This window comes from Oncorhynchus mykiss, chromosome 6 (genome assembly GCF_057628025.1).
Source record: "Oncorhynchus mykiss isolate SJ-2025 chromosome 6, ASM5762802v1, whole genome shotgun sequence".
Lineage (NCBI taxonomy): Eukaryota > Metazoa > Chordata > Actinopteri > Salmoniformes > Salmonidae > Oncorhynchus > Oncorhynchus mykiss.
The window spans coordinates 85,610,635-85,622,661 of record NC_143027.1 but is presented as its reverse complement, the minus strand read 5'-3'; positions in this window follow the sequence as shown (position 1 = coordinate 85,622,661).

Sequence of the window (12,027 nt, the reverse complement as noted above, 5' to 3'; positions counted from 1 at the left end):
GCTCTGAGAGAGAGAGAGAAAGAAAGAGAGAATTAGAGAGAGCATACATAAATTCACACAGGACACCGGACAGGAGAAATACTCCAGATATAACAGACTGACCCTAGCCCCCCGACACAAACTACTGCAGCATAAATACTGGAGGCTGAGACAGGAGGGGTCAGGAGACACTGTGGCCCCATCCGAGGACACCCCCGGACCGGGCAAAACAAGCAAGATATAACCCCACCCACTTTGCCAAAGCACAGCCCCCACACCACTAGAGGGATATCTTCCACCACCAACTTACCATCCTGAGACAAGGCCGAGTATAGCCCATAAAGATCTCCGCCACGGGACAACCCAAGGTGGGGCGCCAACCCAGACCAGAAGATCTGCTCTTACAAGTTGTTCCATATAGGTCTCTGCTAAGCTCAGTTGTAGGATTGGTACCTCTTGTTTGAGTTTAGGGCCTGGGAAAGGGTGCAGTCATGAACACGGTCTGGCAGAGAGCTGGAGAGATTGGGTATCATTTGAAGCAGGACAAACACACAGAAACAAACTCCAATTTAAACACCTTTCACATCCCACACACAAAATAGGCTTTAAGTTTTTTCTCTGTCTGTCTGCCTGTCTGTATCTATCTGTGTCTGTCTGTCTGTGTCTCTGTCTGTCTGTGTCTGTCTCTCTGTCTCTTTCTGTCTGTGTCTGTCTCTCTCTCTCTTCATCTCTCTCTGGTGTATAAACACCACTAACAGTTACCCTCACTCTCACGCTATTTTCTTTCTCTCCTCTTGTTCTTAGTCTTGCTCTCACGCTTTCTATTTCTCTCTGACACAGGCGAGCACTCAGCACAGCTGTGGATCAGAGCTTAACAAGTCATTCTATTGTCTTGGATGACTCAAACAGTCTGTTATTTCCCACCATTACAGCTACTGGAGGCCTGTTAAGACCCCTATCCTGTAGCTACAGGTGTACCTGTTAAATATCAATCCTTGTGTGTGAGACCGACCAGCTTTCTGGCTGCTACTGCTTGGCTACAGGCCAAACTGTCCACAGGGCCACTGACTTGCTAATTGATTTTCCACTACAGGTTGCTGAAGTGTGTGTGTGTGTGTTTATATTCACACTAGCACTAGTGTGCTTGCCAGTTCGTTGGCATGCCTCCACTAATGTTTGTACATCTGTCTATTTGACTGAGTGAGTGTTAAAACACGAGGCATACCGGTATTCTGTTGACACTGTCACTGACTAATTGAAACACACACACACTGTTAGCAGGGATCGGGTGAATCTGACTACAGTCGCTCCTGGCTGTTCCAGTGGAACTCTCCAATGTAACTGAGAAAGCCACCCAGCATGGTCTGTCCCCTCTGTCCTCTCATGTGGAATATACGGGTGGAGACGTGTGTATGTTCGCATGACAAGTGGAGTGGGACCAATGTGATGAAGCTCATTAGGAACTAGAGATGGCTGTGTACTGTGTGTGTTAGGCTGTCATTCTGTTTTAATAGAGGGCCTTGTTGCAGATTCTATGGAACGCCATGGAATAAGAGGTCATCTTGTATGCTAGCATTTCTCACCAGGCACTCTGGGATGGGGATAAGGCACCGAATGTCTTTGAGGTGGTTTAATATTGTGGAAGCTAGGTATCTTAAGGTGGCGGTTTAGTTTCATGTTGTGGAAGCTAGGTGGAAGCTAGGTGTCTCGAGGTGGCAGTTTAGTTTCATATTGTGGAAGCTAGGTGTCTCGAGGTGGCGGTTTAGTTTCATATTGTGGAAGTTAGGTGGAAGCTAGGTGTCTCAAGGTGGCGGTTTAGTTTCATATTGTGGAAGTTAGGTGGAAGCTAGGTGTCTCGAGGTGGCGGTTTAGTTTCATATTGTGGTAGCTAGGTGATGGTTTAGTTTCATATTGTGGAAGCTAGGTGTCTCGAGATGGCGGTTTAGTTTCATATCGTGGAAGCGAGGTGGTGGCTTAGTTTCATATTGTGGAAGCTAGGTGTCTTGAGGTGGTGGCTTAGTTTCATATTGTGGAAGCTAGGTGGAATCCTGGTGTCTCGAGGTGGCGGTTTAGTTTCATATTGTGGAAGCTAAGTGTCTCAAGGTGGTGGCTTAGTTTAATATTGTGGTAGCTAGGTGTCTCGAGGTGGTGGTTTAGTTTCATATTGTGGAAGCTAGGTGTCTCGGTGGTGGCTTAGTTTAATATTGTGGTAGCTAGGTGACACCGTTAGTTTAATATTGTGGTAGCTAGGTGACACCGTTAGTTTAATATTGTGGTAGCTAGGTGACACCGTTAATTTGATATTGTGGTAGCTAGGTGACACCGTTAGTTTAATATTGTGGTAGCTAGGTGATGCCGTTAGTTTAATATTGTGGTAGCTAGGTGACACGGTTAGTTTAATATTGTGGTAGCTAGGTGACACGGTTAGTTTAATATTGTGGTAGCTAGGTGACACCGTTAGTTTAATATTGTGGTAGCTAGGTGACACCGTTAGTTTAATATTGTGGTAGCTAGGTGACACCGTTAGTTTAATATTGTGGTAGCTAGGTGACACCGTTAGTTTAATATTGTGGTAGCTAGGTGACACCGTTAGTTTAATATTGTGGTAGCTAGGTGACACCGTTAGTTTAATATTGTGGTAGCTAGGTGATGGTTTAGTTTAATATTGTGGTAGCTAGGTGACACGGTTAGTTTAATATTGTGGTAGCTAGGTGACGCGGTTAGTTTAATGTTGTGGTAGCTAGGTGACACCGTTAGTTTAATATTGTGGTAGCTAGGTGATGCAGTTAGTTTAATATTGTGGTAACTAGGTGATGCGGTTAGTTTAATATTGTGGTAGCTAGGTGATGCGGTTAGTTTAATATTGTGGTAGCTAGGTGACGCCGTTAGTTTAATATTGTGGTAGCTAGGTGACACCGTTAGTTTAATATTGTGGTAGCTAGGTGATGCAGTTAGTTTAATATTGTGGTAGCTAGGTGACACGGTTAGTTTAATATTGTGGTAGCTAGGTGACGCGGTTAGTTTAATATTGTGGTAGCTAGGTGACACCGTTAGTTTAATATTGTGGTAGCTAGGTGATGCAGTTAGTTTAATATTGTGGTAACTAGGTGATGCGGTTAGTTTAATATTGCGGTAGCTAGGTGATGCGGTTAGTTTAATATTGTGGTAGCTAGGTGACGCCGTTAGTTTAATATTGTGGTAGCTAGGTGACCCCGTTAGTTTAATATTGTGGTAGCTAGGTGACACGGTTAGTTTAATATTGTGGTAGCTAGGTGACGCGGTTAGTTTAATATTGTGGTAGCTAGGTGACACCGTTAGTTTAATATTGTGGTAGCTAGGTGACGCGGTTAGTTTAATATTGTGGTAGCTAGGTGACACCGTTAGTTTAATATTGTGGTAGCTAGGTGACCCCGTTAGTTTAATATTGTGGTAGCTAGGTGACACGGTTAGTTTAATATTGTGGTAGCTAGGTGACGCGGTTAGTTTAATATTGTGGTAGCTAGGTGACACCGTTAGTTTAATATTGTGGTAGCTAGGTGACGCGGTTAGTTTAATATTGTGGTAGCTAGGTGACACCGTTAGTTTAATATTGTGGTAGCTAGGTTACACCGTTAGTTTAATGTTGTGGTAGCTAGGTGACACCGTTAGTTTAATATTGTGGTAGCTAGGTGACCCCGTTAGTTTAATTTTGTGGTAGCTAGGTGACACCGTTAGTTTAATATTGTGGTAGCTAGGTGACCCCGTTAGTTTAATATTGTGGTAGCTAGGTGACACCGTTAGTTTAATATTGTGGTAGCTAGGTGATGCGGTTAGTTTAATATTGTGGTAACTAGGTGATGCGGTTAGTTTAATATTGTGGTAGCTAGGTGATGCGGTTAGTTTAATATTGTGGTAGCTAGGTGACGCCGTTAGTTTAATATTGTGGTAGCTAGGTGACCCCGTTAGTTTAATATTGTGGTAGCTAGGTGACCCCGTTAGTTTAATATTGTGGTAGCTAGGTAATGGTTTAGTTTAATATTGTGGTAGCTAGGTGACGCCGTTAGTTTAATATTGTGGTAGCTAGGTGATGGTTTAGTTTAATATTGTGGTAGCTAGGTGATGCGGTTAGTTTAATATTGTGGTAGCTAGGTGATGCGGTTAGTTTAATATTGTGGTAGCTAGGTGACACCGTTAGTTTAATATTGTGGTAGCTAGGTGACACCGTTAGTTTAATATTGTGGTAGCTAGGTGATGGTTTAGTTTAATATTGTGGTAGCTAGGTGATGCGGTTAGTTTAATATTGTGGTAGCTAGGTGACACGGTTAGTTTAATATTGTGGTAGCTAGGTGACGCCGTTAGTTTAATAGTGTGGTAGCTAGGTGACACCGTTAGTTTAATATTGTGGTAGCTAGGTGACGCGGTTAGTTTAATATTGTGGTAGCTAGGTGACACGGTTAGTTTAATATTGTGGTAGCTAGGTGACACGGTTAGTTTGATATTGTGGTAGCTAGGTGACGCGGTTAGTTTAATATTGTGGTAGCTAGGTGACGCCGTTAGTTTAATATTGTGGTAGCTAGGTGACCCCGTTAGTTTAATATTGTGGTAGCTAGGTGACTATGTTTGTGCTTGGTATTTTAATTGACATTCCTTTGACATTTTCCAAGTTTATTGAATCTGTGATTAGCAGTGCATTTGTATATAATCCCATTCTAGTTGGCTGATGTTGAGTATTTCATAAATAACTAACAGGTAAACCATTTCTAGGAATCCCATGTTGTAACCCATGAATAGACATTCGTTTAGGGATACATTTGAATGTCTGACTTTCGACACCGATTTTGAGTAATTGTATTTTTTAAATAAAAATAAAAACATTTGAGTAATTTAGGAGACACTTAACCCTAATCGCTCCTGTAAATCGCTCTGGATAAGTGCCTTGGTCAAGGACATATCGACAGATTTTCACCTAGTCGGTTCAGGGATTCAAACCAGCGGCCTTTAGGTTACTGGCCCAACACTTTTAACTGCTAGGCTACCTGCCACCTCTGTGGAATATGGAAATACGAACAAATATAAGTGCCTGGAGTGATATCTGAATGTCCTACCTCCTCCTGGGTCTTCATGAAGAGAGACATTACACTTTGTAATGGTTGGTTTTTCTGTGGTTTAGTAAATCATTTGAGGTCTGGAGTCAGGCATTTAAATAATCCCGGTATAAAAATACTAAGTAGTTTAATATGACGATCCACACAACGTGTGTGTGTGAGAGGTTCTTTGGTATATTCACATGTTTCTTTGTACGCTCACCTCGCAGTTATGTTTAACAGCCTGCTGTTTGAAAGAAGTCCCTAATCATTCACACTGTGTGTGTGTGTGTGTGTGTGTGTGTGTGTGTACAGGCATGCTCTCAGAGGGCTCTCATATAAGTCTTTATGGAACAGCCCCTCTCCAGTGATGATAATGAGCCCTGTGGGTGAGGAGGAGGGGGGGGGGGGGGATGTAATGGGCATATTAATGCTGTCAGCCCCTCAAACTCACAAGCACACACTCATTTTTACACACACACAAAGTAAGCCTACATCATACCACTGAAACAGTGATGGTGTTTTCTAAGAAACTGTAGGCTTTTACATTTGGGGCGAGGGCCAACCAAAGCAGTAACAAAAGGCCTTTAGATTTGGGGCGAGGGCCAACCAAAGCAGTAACAAAAGGCCTTTAGATTTGGGGCGAGGGCCAACCAAAGCAGTAACAAAAGGCCTTTACATTTGGGGCGAGGGTCAACCAAAGCAGTAACAAAAGGCCTTTAGTTTTGGGGCGAGGGCCAACCAAAGCAGTAACAAAAGGCCTTTAGATTTGGGGCGAGGGCCAACCAAAGCAGTAACAAAAGGCCTTTAGTTTTGGGGCGAGGGCCAACCAAAGCAGTAACAAAAGGCCTTTAGATTTGGGGCGAGGGTCAACCAAGCAGTAACAAAAGGCCTTTAGTTTTGGGGCGAGGGCCAACCAAAGCAGTAACAAAAGGCCTTTAGTTTTGGAGCGAGGGCCAACCAAAGCAGTAACAAAAGGCCTTTAGTTTTGGGGCGAGGGCCAACCAAAGCAGTAACAAAAGGCCTTTAGTTTTGGGGCGAGGGCCAACCAAAGCAGTAACAAAAGGCCTTTAGTTTTGGGGCGAGGGCCAACCAAAGCAGTAACAAAAGGCCTTTAGATTTGGGGCGAGGGCCAACCAAAGCAGTAACAAAAGGCCTTTAGTTTTGGGGCGAGGGCCAACCAAAGCAGTAACAAAAGCCCTTTAGATTTGGGGCGAGGGCCAACCAAAGCAGTAACAAAAGGCCTTTAGATTTGGGGTGAGGGCCAACCAAAGCAGTAACAAAAGGCCTTTAGATTTGGGGCGAGGGCCAACCAAAGCAGTAACAAAAGGCCTTTAGATTTGGGGCGAGGGCCAACCAAAGCAGTAACAAAAGGCCTTTAGATTTGGGGCGAGGGCCAACCAAAGCAGTAACAAAAGGCCTTTAGATTTGGGGCGAGGGCCAAACAAAGCAGTAACAAAACAAAATAAACCAGTGGAAGACACATCAGAAAGCCTGACTGAAAATGTGTCTTGAGTCTACAACAATATTATATTCCTCCCTCACCATTAGCCACCAATACTACATTCCTCTCCTGTCTTTTCCAGATATCTCTATTTCTTCCCTCTCTCCATCTATTCTCATATTTTTTCTCCTCTCTCTCAGGCTGTGGATACCAAAGCCCAGGGTTGTGTTTCTGATGGTCTGTTGTGGCTCATTTGACCCTTCCTCTACCAAGGCGTTCATAACAGACAGACTGCTATCCTGAACAGAGGTCTGGAACTACCAATGCGTTCATAACAGACCCCTATCCTGAACAGAGGTCTGGAACTACCAAGGCATTCATAACAGACAGACTGCTATCCTGAACAGAGGTCTGGAACTACCAATGCGTTCATAACAGACCCCTATCCTGAACAGAGGTCTGGAACTACCAAGGCATTCATAACAGACCCCTATCCTGAACAGAGGTCTGGAACTACCAAGGCGTTCATAACAGACAGACTGCTATCCTGAACGAGGTCTAAAACTACCAAGGCATTCATAACAGACCGTTATCCTGAACAGAGGTCTGGAACTACCAAGGCGTTCATAACAGACAGACTGCTATCCTGAACGAGGTCTAAAACTACCAAGGCGTTCATAACAGACCCCTATCCTGAACAGAGGTCTGCATCTACCAAGGCATTCATAACAGACCACACTATGTGGGTCTTCCAGGCCTATAGGACATCTGCATATGGTTGAATATATACGGTGTTACTATGTGGGTCTTCCAGGCCTATAGGACATCTGCATATGGTTGAATATATACGGTGTTACTATGTGGGTCTTCCAGGCCTATAGGACATCTGCATATGGTTGAATATATACGGTGTTACTATGTGAGTCTTCCAGGCCTATAGGACATCTGCATATGGTTGAATATTCATATTTAAACTTTATCTGTTTGACTCTTATCCTCAAAGACAGATGCAGTTTGCTGTTGTTGCTCCATTCAGATGCGCGTGCGCACGTTTGTGTGTGTGTGTGTGCGCACGTTTGTGTGTGTGTGTGTGTGTGCATATGTGTGTGTGTGTGTGTGTGCGCACGTTTGTGTGTGTGCGTGTGTGTTTGTGTGTGTGTGTGTGTGCGTGTGTGTGTGTGTGTGTGTGTGTGTGTGTGTGTTTGTCAGCATGCTCTAGTACCCTCAAACTCAACTCTGGACCTGGAAGCCAGTTCCACTGCGTTTTTTCATTGGGGTAGAACAGAACCATCAGGCTCCAGACCTGGTAGGTTCAGAGTTCAATACCTCTGCTCTGGTATTTGCTGCCTTAAGTATGAACCTTTGCATGTTTTACGTTTTTGTGACGACAAAGTCTGAAGTGGAGGCATCAATCTGTTATATGTCACCTGTGGAGAGATCTCAATACTGAGAGAAGTCAGAATGACCCTGTATCTCTCCCTTATAGGACTTTACTCCATCTAGTGTAGAAAATATGGAAGTGCATCTCAGCCTGTCTTACAATTTTACCCGTCTGTACATCATGAGCTTTACACCCCTGCCTATTATGGAATGAGATCATTTTGGAACTTCTTCAGAGGGACCTGGGTTCAGTTTCATAAAGAGTCTACCCCACTTATTAATTTGTTCCCTCACTAACTCCGTTCTTAATTTATTACACAGGAGGATAACACTGAAACTGTCCTTGCATATGATCTAACTACAGAAAAGCACGATTAGATTCCAAAAGCATGTGATGAGGATACATCAGTTAGTTTGTTTGGTTGGAAAACATTGCAAAATAAAATTCCTATCAAATCTATTTCTGTATGAGAGAGAAACATTGTTGTCTATACCTTTTAGGACAATCCACATCTTCCTCTATCCATCATCCTTCATCTCTCTATCCCTCCATCCATCCCTCTATCAAATCTATTTCTGTATGAGAGAGAAACATTGTTGTCTATACCTTTTAGGACAATCCACATCTTTCTCCATCCCTCATCCTTCATCTCTTTATCCTTCCATCCATCCCTCTATCAAATCTAATTTGATTTGCCACATGTGCCAAATACAACAAGTGTAGACTTTACCGTGAAATGCTTATTTACAAGCCCTTAACCATCAGTGCAGTTCAAGAAGAAAATATTTACCAAGTAGGATAAAATAAAAAGTAATAATAAAAAGTAACACAATAAGAATAACAATAACGAGGCTGTATACAGGGGGCACCGGTCCCGAGTCAGTGTGCAGGGGTACAGGCTAGTTGAGGTAATCTGTACATGTAGGTAGGGGTGAAGTGACTATGCATAGGTAACAAACAAACAGCGAGTAGCAGCAGTGTGCAAAAGGGGGAGGGATCAATGTAAATTGTCCGGTGGTGATTTTTATGAATTGTTCAGCAGTCTAATGGCTTGGGGATAGAAGCTGTTGAGGAGCCTTTTGGTCCTTGACTTGGCGCTCCGGCACCGCTTGCCGTGTGGTAGCAGAGAAAACTATATGAGTGACTGGAGTCTCTGACAATTATATGGGCTTTCCTCTGACACCGCCTATTATATAGGTCCTGGATTGCAGGAAACTTGGCCTCAGTGATGTATTGGGCCATTCGCACTACCCTCTGTAGGGCCTTACGGTCAGATGCCGAGCAGTTGCCTTACCAGGCGGTGATGCAACCGGTCAGGATGCTCTCGATGGTGCAGCTGTAGAACCTTTTGAGGATCTGGGGACACATGCCAAATCTTTTCAGTATTCTGAGAGTGAAAAGGTTTTGTCGCGCCCTCTTCACGACTGTCTTGGTATGTTTGGACCATGATAGTTCATTGGTGATGTGGACACCAAGGAACTTGAAACTTTCAACCCTCTCCACAAGGCCATAAAGCTATAAGGCCATAAAAAGAAAATGCTCACCCAGAAGCAGCGCTCCTAGTGGCCAGGGACTTTAATGCAAGCATACAAATCAGTTTTACCAAATGTTTACAAGCATGTCACATGTGCAACCAGGGAAAGAAAAATCCTAGATCACCTTTACTCCACACACACAGAGATGCATACAAAGCTCTCCCCTGCCCTCCATTTGGCAAATCTGACCACAATTCTATCCTCCTGATTCCTGATTACAAGCAAAAACTAAAGCAGGAAGTACCAGTGACTCGCTCAATATGGAAGTGGTCAGATGACGCGGATGCTACACTACAGGACTGTTTTGCTGGCACAGACTGGAATATGTTCCGGGATTCATCCAATGGTATTGAGGAATACATCGCCTCAGTCATCGGCTTCATCAATAAGTGCATCGATGACGTCGCCCCCACAGTGACTGTACGTACATATCTCAACCAGAAGCCATGGATTACAGGCAACATCCGCATCGAGCTAAAGGCTAGAGCTGCCGCTTTCAAGGAATTGGAGACTAATCTGGACGCTTATAAGAAATTCCACTCTTCCCTCAGACGAACCATCAAACAAGCAAAGCGTCAATACAGGATTAAGATTGAATCCTACTGCACCAGCTCTGACGCTCGTCGGATGTGGCAGGGCTTGAAAACTATTACGGACTACAAAGGGAAACCCAGACGCGAGCTGCCCAATGACGCGAGCCTACCAGATGAGCTAAATGCCTTTTACGCTCACTTCGAGGCAAGCAACACTGAAGCATGCACGAGAGCACCAGCTGTTCTGGATTACTGTGTGATAACGCTCTCAGTAGCTGATGTGAACAAAACCTTTAAACAGACGGATTACCAGGACGTGTATTCAAAGCATGCGCGGACCAACGGTCAAGTGTCTTCACTGACATTTTCAACCTCTCCCTGACCGAGTCTGTAATACCAACATGTTTCAAGCAGACCACCATAGTCCCTGTGCCTAAGGAAGCGAAGGTAACCTGCCTAAATAATTACCGCCCCGTGGCACTCACGTCGGTAGCCATGAAGTGCTTTGAAAGGCTGGTCATGGCTCACATCAACAGCATCCTCCCGGACACCCTAGACCAACTCCAATTCGCATACCGCCCCAACAGATCCACAGATGACACAATCTCAATCGCACTCCACACCGCCCTTTCTCACTTGGACAAAAGGAACACGTGTGAGAATGCTGTTCATTGACTACACGTCAGCATTCAACACCAGAGTGCCCACGAAGCTAATCACTAAGCTAAGGATTCTGGGAGTAAACACCTCCCTCTGCAACTGGATCCTGGACTTCCTGACGGGCCACCCCCAGGTGGTATGAGTAGGCAACAACACGTCTGCCACGCTGACCTTTAACACTGGGGCCCCTCAGGGGTGTGTACTTAGTCCCCTCCTGTATTCCCTGTTCACCCACGAATGCGTGGCCAAACACGACTCCAACACCATCATTTAGTTTGCTGATGACACAACAGTGGTATGTCTGATCACCGACAACGATGAGACGGACTATAGGGAGGAGGTCAGAGAACTGTCAGTGTGGTGCCACGACAACAACCTCTCCCTCAATTTGAGCAAGACTAAGGAGCTGATCATGGACTACAGGAAAAGGCGGGCCGAACAGGCCCCCATTAACATCGACGGGGCTGTACCTTATAGGATGCCCTCCATCCTTCGATCCCTCCATCCTTCTATCCCGCCATCCCTCTTTCCCTCTATCCATCCGTCTATCACTTCATCCCTCTATCCCTCTACCCTTCTATCCCTCCATCCCTCTATCCCTCCATCCTTCTATCCCTCTATCCCTCCTCTTCCTCCATCCCTCTCTCCCTCCATCCCTCTATCCTTCTATCCATATATCCCTCCATCCCTCTATCCCTCTTCTCCCTCCATCCATCCATCTCTCGATCCCTCTATCCCTCATCCTTCTATACCTCTATCCCTCCTCTTCCTCCATCCCTCTATCCCTCCTCTTCCTCAATCCCTCCATCCATCTATCCCTCTATCACTCCATCCTTCTATCCATCTATCCCTCCATCCCTCCTCCTCGCCCCTCCGTCCATCCATCTCTCGATATCTCTATCCCTCCATCCCTTCCGATTGAGCCGACATATGCAGATTTTCCCCCGAATACGGTCTCCGCTAACGCAGGAATATTTCCTTTAAATGTAAATCAGGCTACAACATGAAACTTCTATAACATTGATTGAATCCAGCCCAATGTCTCGTTTTCCATCCCTCCATCTTCAGGAAGCAGGGTCCTGTGATCTGATGTCTCATCAGACACATCGAATCTTATTTCAGCCTAGCATCCTACACAAGAGGGGAGTTGAGAGAAGACGAGATGAGAGAAGACGAGGTGAGAGGAGGAGAAAGGAGAGAAGACGAGATGAGAGAAGATGCGATGAGAGGAGGAGAAAGGAGGGAAGACGAGATGAGAGAAGACAAGCTGAGAGGAGGGAAAAGGAAAGGAGAGAAGACGAGATGAGAGAAGATGCGATGAGAGGAGGAGAAAGGAGAGAAGACGAGATGAGAGAAGACGAGCTGAGAGGAGGGAAAAGGAAAGGAGAGAAGACGAGAAGATGCGATGAGAGGAGGAGAAAGGAGAGAAGAC